Source organism: Garra rufa, unplaced genomic scaffold (assembly GCF_049309525.1).
Source record: "Garra rufa unplaced genomic scaffold, GarRuf1.0 hap1_unplaced_002, whole genome shotgun sequence".
Taxonomy (NCBI): Eukaryota; Metazoa; Chordata; class Actinopteri; order Cypriniformes; family Cyprinidae; genus Garra; species Garra rufa.
In genome coordinates this window covers 13364559-13374558 of record NW_027394277.1, presented here as the reverse complement: position 1 = coordinate 13374558, position 10000 = coordinate 13364559, and the positions used below count along the sequence as shown (strand labels likewise).

Below are 10000 nucleotides of genomic sequence, written 5' to 3'. Positions count from 1 at the left end.
TGTTTTTAGGGTATGGACAAATGAACTGTATTCTTTTAACAGAGTTTACCTGTTTTTAGGGTATGGACAAATGAACTGTATTCTTTTAACAGAGTTTACCTAGTTTTATCGTGTTGTTTTAAAGTCTTTTATGTGAACCTTGTAAATACACCAAATCTATTTAAACCAATTTTCTTTTATGTCTCATTCTTTTAACCACTAGTCATCTCTCACAGTTAAATCTGACCCCATTTTAGTCTTGTAACTCGGCTGATAAGGCCGATTGTTACACTTTTATGGGAGACCGCCTGGGAATACCAGGTGCTGTAAGCTTTTGCCTTTTCTTCACTATTTATATAATATGCTGGCTTTTACGGAGGCTGATCTTTAAATAGCCCACTTTTTGGAGCAGCCCTCGCTTCTGGCCATACCGCGCTGAGAGCGCCCGATCTCGTCTGATCTCAGAAGCTAAGCAGCGTCGGGCCTGGTTAGTACTTGGATGGGAGACCGCCTGGGAATACCAGGTGCTGTAAGCTTTTGCCTTTTCTTCACTATTTATATAATATGCTGGCTTTTACGGAGGCTGATCTTTAAATAGCCCACTTTTTGGAGCAGCCCTCGCTTATGGCCATACCGCGCTGAGAGCGCCCGATCTCGTCTGATCTCGGAAGCTAAGCAGCGTCGGGCCTGGTTAGTACTTGGATGGGAGACCGCCTGGGAATACCAGGTGCTGTAAGCTTTTGCCTTTTCTTCACTATTTATATAATATGCTGGCTTTTAGAAAGACGTGTTTTACCGCTCTATTTATTACAATCATTTACATGTATTATAGAGTTTTAAGTGTTTTACATGTTTTTTAGGCCATTTTATTACTCTTAACATTTTAAGTGTATGTGTCTTTAATAAATGGATGGTTGGCCTGTCATGTGACTAGACACATGACAGGAAGCAGGAATTACAACTGTATAAGAGAGCAGCATGACAAACAAAGGACAGTCACCAAACTGTTGGATTGAGGAGTTGCTAATTTTAGAGCTCACCTTTCCATTCACCACCTGCAAACTTTGGATTACACTTTCTGTGGATTGTATATACACTGGTGGACACTCACATTGGACTTATCAACACACTGGGGTTCTTGGACTGTTTTTAGGGTATGGACAAATGAACTGTATTCTTTTAACAGAGTTTACCTGTTTTTAGGGTATGGACAAATGAACTGTATTCTTTTAACAGAGTTTACCTAGTTTTATCGTGTTGTTTTAAAGTCTTTTATGTGAACCTTGTATATACACCAAATCTATTTAAACCAATTTTCTTTTATGTCTCATTCTTTTAACCACTAGTCATCTCTCACAGTTAAATCTGACCCCATTTTAGTCTTGTAACTCGGCTGATAAGGCCGATTGTTACACTTTTATGGGAGACCGCCTGGGAATACCAGGTGCTGTAAGCTTTTGCCTTTTCTTCACTATTTATATAATATGCTGGCTTTTACGGAGGCTGATCTTTAAATAGCCCACTTTTTGGAGCAGCCCTCGCTTATGGCCATACCGCGCTGAGAGCGCCCGATCTCGTCTGATCTCGGAAGCTAAGCAGCGTCGGGCCTGGTTAGTACTTGGATGGGAGACCGCCTGGGAATACCAGGTGCTTTAAGCTTTTGCCTTTTCTTCACTATTTATATAATATGCTGGCTTTTACGGAGGCTGATCTTTAAATAGCCCACTTTTTGGAGCAGCCTTCGCTTATGGCCATACCGCGCTGAGAGCGCCCGATCTCGTCTGATCTCGGAAGCTAAGCAGCGTCGGGCCTGGTTAGTACTTGGATGGGAGACCGCCTGGGAATACCAGGTGCTGTAAGCTTTTGCCTTTTCTTCACTATTTATATAATATGCTGGCTTTTAGAAAGACGTGTTTTACCGCTCTATTTATTACAATCATTTACATGTATTATAGAGTTTTAAGTGTTTTACATGTTTTTTAGGCCATTTTATTACTCTTAACATTTTAAGTGTATGTGTCTTTAATAAATGGATGGTTGGCCTGTCATGTGACTAGACACATGACAGGAAGCAGGAAGTACAACTGTATAAGAGAGCAGCATGACAAACAAAGGACAGTCACCAAACTGTTGGATTGAGGAGTTGCTCATTTTAGAGCTCACCTTTCCATTCACCACCTGCAAACTTTGGATTACACTTTCTGTGGATTGTATATACACTGGTGGACACTCACATTGGACTTATCAACACACTGGGGTTCTTGGACTGTTTTTAGGGTATGGACAAATGAACTGTATTCTTTTAACAGAGTTTACCTGTTTTTAGGGTATGGACAAATGAACTGTATTCTTTTAACAGAGTTTACCTAGTTTTATCGTGTTGTTTTAAAGTCTTTTATGTGAACCTTGTAAATACACCAAATCTATTTAAACCAATTTTCTTTTATGTCTCATTCTTTTAACCACTAGTCATCTCTCACAGTTAAATCTGACCCCATTTTAGTCTTGTAACTCGGCTGATAAGGCCGATTGTTACACTTTTATGGGAGACCGCCTGGGAATACCAGGTGCTGTAAGCTTTTGCCTTTTCTTCACTATTTATATAATATGCTGGCTTTTACGGAGGCTGATCTTTAAATAGCCCACTTTTTGGAGCAGCCCTCGCTTATGGCCATACCGCGCTGAGAGCGCCCGATCTCGTCTGATCTCGGAAGCTAAGCAGCGTCGGGCCTGGTTAGTACTTGGATGGGAGACCGCCTGGGAATACCAGGTGCTGTAAGCTTTTGCCTTTTCTTCACTATTTATATAATATGCTGGCTTTTAGAAAGACTTGTTTTACCGCTCTATTTATTACAATCATTTAAATGTATTATAGAGTTTTAAGTGTTTTACATGTTTTTTAGGCCATTTTATTACTCTTAACATTTTAAGTGTATGTGTCTTTAATAAATGGATGGTTGGCCTGTCATGTGACTAGACACATGACAGGAAGCAGGAAGTACAACTGTATAAGAGAGCAGCATGACAAACAAAGGACAGTCACCAAACTGTTGGATTGAGGAGTTGCTCATTTTAGAGCTCACCTTTCCATTCACCACCTGCAAACTTTGGATTACACTTTCTGTGGATTGTATATACACTGGTGGACACTCACATTGGACTTATCAACACACTGGGGTTCTTGGACTGTTTTTAGGGTATGGACAAATGAACTGTATTCTTTTAACAGAGTTTACCTGTTTTTAGGGTATGGACAAATGAACTGTATTCTTTTAACAGAGTTTACCTAGTTTTATCGTGTTGTTTTAAAGTCTTTTATGTGAACCTTGTAAATACACCAAATCTATTTAAACCAATTTTCTTTTATGTCTCATTCTTTTAACCACTAGTCATCTCTCACAGTTAAATCTGACCCCATTTTAGTCTTGTAACTCGCCTGATAAGGCCGATTGTTACACTTTTATGGGAGACCGCCTGGGAATACCAGGTGCTGTAAGCTTTTGCCTTTTCTTCACTATTTATATAATATGCTGGCTTTTACGGAGGCTGATCTTTAAATAGCCCACTTTTTGGAGCAGCCCTCGCTTATGGCCATACCGCGCTGAGAGCGCCCGATCTCGTCTGATCTCGGAAGCTAAGCAGCGTCGGGCCTGGTTAGTACTTGGATGGGAGACCGCCTGGGAATACCAGGTGCTGTAAGCTTTTTCCTTTTCTTCACTATTTATATAATATGCTGGCTTTTAGAAAGACGTGTTTTACCGCTCTATTTATTACAATCATTTAAATGTATTATAGAGTTTTAAGTGTTTTACATGTTTTTTAGGCCATTTTATTACTCTTAACATTTTAAGTGTATGTGTCTTTAATAAATGGATGGTTGGCCTGTCATGTGACTAGACACATGACAGGAAGCAGGAAGTACAACTGTATAAGAGAGCAGCATGACAAACAAAGGACAGTCACCAAACTGTTGGATTGAGGAGTTGCTAATTTTAGAGCTCACCTTTCCATTCACCACCTGCAAACTTTGGATTACACTTTCTGTGGATTGTATATACACTGGTGGACACTCACATTGGACTTATCAACACACTGGGGTTCTTGGACTGTTTTTAGGGTATGGACAAATGAACTGTATTCTTTTAACAGAGTTTACCTGTTTTTAGGGTATGGACAAATGAACTGTATTCTTTTAACAGAGTTTACCTAGTTTTATCGTGTTGTTTTAAAGTCTTTTATGTGAACCTTGTATATACACCAAATCTATTTAAACCAATTTTCTTTTATGTCTCATTCTTTTAACCACTAGTCATCTCTCACAGTTAAATCTGACCCCATTTTAGTCTTGTAACTCGGCTGATAAGGCCGATTGTTACACTTTTATGGGAGACCGCCTGGGAATACCAGGTGCTGTAAGCTTTTGCCTTTTCTTCACTATTTATATAATATGCTGGCTTTTACGGAGGCTGATCTTTAAATAGCCCACTTTTTGGAGCAGCCCTTGCTTATGGCCATACCGCGCTGAGAGCGCCCGATCTCGTCTGATCTCGGAAGCTAAGCAGCGTCGGGCCTGGTTAGTACTTGGATAGGAGACCGCCTGGGAATACCAGGTGCTGTAAGCTTTTGCCTTTTCTTCACTATTTATATAATATGCTGGCTTTTACGGAGGCTGATCTTTAAATAGCCCACTTTTTGGAGCAGCCCTCGCTTATGGCCACACCACCCTGAGAGCGCCCTAGAGCAAACCAGGAAGTGTGTGACTGCAGTTTGGAAAGAGAGATACTCTTACCTTCTCGATTTATTTGGTTAGTGTGAGTGAAAATAAGTTTTGGTTTGTGTTAGTAAGTTTTTTTGTTTTAAACCACTAACCAGCAGCCGTGTGCTGTCTGGGAAGTGGTTTGTGTTTGTTGTTTTTTCGCAAGTATGAGTGATTCGGACGGACTACACGGCAGCAACAAGGAAATGGCGGCAGAGATAGAGATGGCAAAAGAACAAAGGACTGAATTAGGACAACGAGAAAGGATCATAAGCAGCACAAAGAGGCTATACAGGAAAGAGGCCATAATAACTATTGATGTGAGTGAAACAAGAGATGGCAATGCAGAGAGTATCATTAAAGCAATAACGAAGAAAATCGGTGTGAAGGGAATTTTGGCGGTGCGCCCGAAACAACAGAAACAATATGAGGTAACAATGGAATCTGAGGAATGTTGTGATGAACTGTTAAATGGACTGGATATCAATGGACACATTTGTGAAGTGAGGAAGTTGGAAGACAGGGAGTATGTGGTGTCATTTATGCATATACCCGTCTATCTGAGTGACGACGACATCATAACGAAACTGGAGGGGTGGGGAGTTATCCCTGTCTCAAGTATGAAGAGGAGATGTTATCCAGGTACGGATATTGAAGATGGAACAAGGTTCATCAAAGCTAAATTCCCAAGAGAGGTGGCGTCGCTCCCATATAGTACGCGGTTTGAGACAGCAGAAGGAACTCAGCATTTTCGGGTGATACACAATAAGCAGGTTAAAACCTGCCGGTTGTGTATGAGCCCGGAGCATTTCCTGAAGGACTGTCCAGACTTTAAGTGTCGCAAATGTGAGGAGCATGGTCATTTTGCACGGGAATGCAATGCAGTGAAGTGTCCAGACTGTTTTAAAACGCTAAACAAATGTGAATGCTGGATGCAGAACAACGAGGAAGAGGAGGAGCAACAAATGAACGGGCAGATGCATAACAACACTACAGAAACCCAAGAAACAAACGAAGAGGAAGAGCAGTACGAGATAACTGGAAGAGAGGGACATGGGACTAGTAAAGAACAAGAAAAAGAAGAGCAACAGGAAGTAGAAGATCAGGAGGAAAGAATGGAGGAAGAGAAATCAGCGGAAGAAACACTATCAAGGGGAGGAGAACTGATTGTAGTAGAACTGACAGGAGAGGAAGGAATAAAGAACCAAAAGGACAGAGGACTGGGAATAATGCCACGGAGAAAACAACTGAAGGTAATACCTAATTTGGAAATGGCAAAAAGGAAAAGACTTAAGTATTCAGAGAATAAAATTGAGGTGTTGAGTGGGGAAGATGGAGAAGATAATCAAGAATGACTGTTTTTAATTATTTATTTTTGTACAGTATGGTTTTAAATTTTGTATGCTGGAATGCAAGAGGATTAATGAATATGAACAAACTGAAAAATACTCTAGAACTATGCAAGAAAGAAGACATTATTGTATTTCAGGAAACGAACTGGAAAAAGGAGGTAATTGACAATGTCAAAAAGATGTGGAATGGTGAAATGTTTTATAGTAATGGAGATGTAAAGTTAGGAAGTGGAGTGGCGATTTTAATAAGAAATGATATTGACTGCAAAGTGAAAGAAATATATAATGATGGAAAAGGAAAATGTAATGCTGTTGAAATAAGTCACGGGGAAAAAGAGTTTATTTTAATGAATGTTCATGCGCCAACAGAAGAGAAAGAAAAAAGGGAGTTTTTTGAAAACATTAGAGGAATAATAGATAAATGGAAGTCAGTAATAATTGTAGGAGATTTTAACACTGTGTTTAGTAAAAGAGATATAGCGGAGGGAATGGTTTTTAGAACAGACATGGGAAGAAAAGAGCTGGTATCTTTAATGGAAGAAAGAAACATGACTGATGTGTGGAGGGAGAGACATGAAAACAAAAAAGAATTTACTAGAAGGAGCTTGGTTGGTAACTTTTTGAATCAAACGAGAATTGATTTTATTTTAAGTACAAGGGATATAGATTATTTTATTGATGATATTGTTTATAGTGACACTAGTTTTAGTGATCACAAGATGATAAGGTGGAAAATAGATTTTAACAAGGAGGATAAAGGACCAGGGGTGTGGATTTTAAATTCTGGAATTTTAAAAGATGAGAATTACAAATTGGGAATATATGATTTAATGGAACAGGAAAAGAAGGATGGCATGTATGGGGAAGACAAACGAATATGGTGGGAAAATGTAAAATATGAAATAAAGAAGTATTCAATTGAATTTAGTAAAGGTATGAGAAAAGCCAAAAATGCTAAAGAACAGGGAATTAGAGAAAGTTTAAGAAAAGAAACAAAGGAAAAGGTAATGGATATTCAAAAAATAGTAGAGTTAGAAGAGAAGCTTAAGAAAATGGAAGAGGAAAAATGTCAAGGGGCAAGACTAAGGAGCAAAGCTAGATACACAATAGAAGGGGAAAAATGTACTAAATTTTTTTTTGACCTAGAAAGAAGAAGGGGAAGGGCAGATACAATAAAAGAACTAAAAAACAAAGATGAAGAGTCCATAATAGGAACAGAGTTACTCTTAAATGAAGTAAGGATTTTTTATGAAGACTTGTTTAGAGAGGAAGGTATAGAAGAGGAAAACAAAAATTACTTACTGCAACATATCAAAGCGAGAGTAGAAGAAGAAGACAAAAAAGACTGTGACGGGGAAATAAAGGAAGAAGAGATAATACAAGCGATAGAAAGTCTAAAAAGTAACAAAAGTCCGGGAATAGATGGAATAGTGAATGAATTTTATAAGATTTTTAAGAAGGAAATAAGTAAGATCTTAAAAGAAGTGTATGATGAAATATTTAAGAAAAAAGAGCTGGATCAAAGAATGAGTATGGGACTAATGAAGTTGATTTATAAAAGAAAAGGTGATAATAAGAGTTTGAAGAATTATAGGCCGATTACAATGTTGAATGCAGATTTGAAGATTTTAGCTAAAATTTTATCAAGTAGATTGAAGAATGTCTTACCAAAAATAATTGAGACAAACCAGGCCTACGGGGTGACAGGGAGGGATATAGCGGATACAACAAGTGGTATACGAGACATAATGAGTATTTTAAAGGAAAATAATAGGAAAGGATATATAATTAGCCTAGACTTCGAGAAGGCTTTCGATAGAGTGGAGCATGAGTTTTTATTTTCAATTTTAGATCATTTTGGTTTTGGGGAGAATTTTAAAGAGTGGTTAAGGATTTTATATAGAAATATAATGACAAGAGTAAAATGTAACGGCTTTTTAACCAATCCTTTTAATGTCACAAGATCCATTAGACAAGGATGTCCATTATCAGCACAGCTATATACGCTGATAGCAGAACCACTAGGGATGTTAATTCAAAAAGATAAAGAAATAAAAGGGATAAAAATTGAGGAGGGACTAGAAGAAACAAAAGTATTTCAATATGCAGATGACACTACACTAATTGTGGAAGATTATAAAAGTGTTGAAAATGTAATGGAAAGGGTGACAAGGTTTTGTAAAGGTACAGGAGCAAAAGTAAATGAGGAAAAAACTGTTTATATGAGATTTGGAGAAGTGTCTGATTTAAAAGAGGTTCTGGGTTTTAAAGAAGTACAAGAAATGAAGATTTTAGGAGTAACGCTAGGTAAAGATGAGAAGAGTGCAACAGACAGAATGTGGGAAGAGGTTATAGGTGCAATGAAAAACAGATTGAATTTTTGGCAAAAAAGAATTTTGAATTTGAAAGGGAAGGTTTTAATAGCGAACGTTTTAATGTTAACCAAAATGTGGTACATTTTATCAGTGGTTTCAATGCCAAAATGGGTGGAAAAAAGAGTAAAAGAATATATTATGGATTTTATATGGGAGAAAAAACCCCCAAGAATAGCATACCACACACTCATTGGAAGGCCAGAAGAGGGAGGGTTGGGACTTGTTGATATAGAATTAAAAAAGAAAAGTATGAGAGTGAAGGTGGTTAAAAAATATTTGGACATGGATAAAAAGGGAGATTGGAAAATTACAATGAAACATTTTTTAGCAAAATGTGGGAATGTATTTTTAAATGATAACATTTTATGGATGAAACTCAAAAATTGGATGATGGAGGGGATACCAAATTTTTATAAAGAGGTTTTAGTTGCTTGGGGTTTTTTTCTCAAGGAGATTGATTTTAAGCCATTTGGGAGAAAAACGGTCCTCAATCAACCTATTTTCTTGAACAGTAACATTGTTTTTAATGGACAAGTTTTATTTTTTAAGAAATGGTGGGAAGTAGGGATAAGGCAAGTCAAAGATGTGTTGTATGAATTTAAAGATGGATTTTTGCCGTTACAAGTGATCATAGATGCTATGGAAGAAGAAAAAGAAGAATATAGTGTGGCTAGTCTGGAAAAACAATATGATGAAGTTAAAAGTGCAGTACCAAAAGAGTGGTTGGAAGAAATTAAAAAAAGAGAAGAAACAGAAAGCAAAGTTGATGTGTATATGAAAATGGAAGACAAAATGGTGGATTTGAGATTGTGTAATGTAAGGATGTTTTATCAATGTCTTAAAAAATATATTTTTAAGAAACCCAATGCAAATCAAATGTGGTTGAGACATTTTAATGGAATTGAAGAGAATGATATTTGGAAGAATATAAGAAGTGGGATTGGAAGTACAGATTTGGAGTGTCTAGACTATTTTATCAGACATAATGTGATTTTTTCGGAAATGAGGCTTTGTATAATGGGGAAGGAAAGTGATGCCATTTGTAAAATATGTAAAAAACTGGATGAAGGTATTCTACATTTGTTTTTATTTTGTGAAAAATTGGAAACATTTTTTCAAATGTTAAAGAAAATGATTAAGAGTTTAAGGGATGGGAAAGAAGAGAGTGACTGGAATCAAACTTTAATTTTGGGAGTGAAGGAAAAATGCAAGAATAAAAAAGTGATAGAGTTGTTATTGGTTTTGGCGAAAAGTGCTATATGGAAAAGGAGGAATTTAGGAAAGAGTAAAGGGTGTGTATTAGATCTGTGGAGATTATTTAAATGTAAGGTTGATGAGTACATTTTAATACTGTGGAATTATTTTAAAATGGAAAAAAAAGAGATGCTGTTTTACAAAATATTTTCAAAACAAGTGGAGGAAGTGTTAAAAGGAAATGGGATTGAAATGCCAGAAAATTGATGTTTTGATTTTGATGTATTTTGTGGATGATGAATTGTATATGCTCAAATGTAATTTAATTGTCATTTTTATTTCAT

General features: G+C 37.1%; 1 protein-coding gene and 7 non-coding genes across 8 annotated transcripts in view; 7 read left to right on the top strand and 1 right to left on the bottom strand.

Annotated features, from left to right (window-relative positions):
• The window catches only part of LOC141305375 (uncharacterized), a 566500-nt gene that overhangs the window by 278674 nt on the left and 277826 nt on the right, over positions 1–10000 (bottom strand). The window lies entirely within an intron of this gene.
• Positions 397–515, top strand: LOC141307602 (5S ribosomal RNA). Its single transcript, XR_012346555.1, has one exon. It is a non-coding gene; the product is annotated as a 5S ribosomal RNA (ribosomal RNA).
• On the top strand, positions 600–718 carry LOC141308132 (5S ribosomal RNA). Its single transcript, XR_012347054.1, has one exon. It is a non-coding gene; the product is annotated as a 5S ribosomal RNA (ribosomal RNA).
• On the top strand, positions 1520–1638 carry LOC141306607 (5S ribosomal RNA). The gene has a single exon (XR_012345566.1). It is a non-coding gene; the product is annotated as a 5S ribosomal RNA (ribosomal RNA).
• Positions 1723–1841, top strand: LOC141308131 (5S ribosomal RNA). Its single transcript, XR_012347053.1, has one exon. It is a non-coding gene; the product is annotated as a 5S ribosomal RNA (ribosomal RNA).
• On the top strand, positions 2643–2761 carry LOC141308130 (5S ribosomal RNA). Its single transcript, XR_012347052.1, has one exon. It is a non-coding gene; the product is annotated as a 5S ribosomal RNA (ribosomal RNA).
• Positions 3563–3681, top strand: LOC141308129 (5S ribosomal RNA). Its single transcript, XR_012347051.1, has one exon. It is a non-coding gene; the product is annotated as a 5S ribosomal RNA (ribosomal RNA).
• LOC141306751 (5S ribosomal RNA) lies at positions 4483–4601 on the top strand. The gene has a single exon (XR_012345709.1). It is a non-coding gene; the product is annotated as a 5S ribosomal RNA (ribosomal RNA).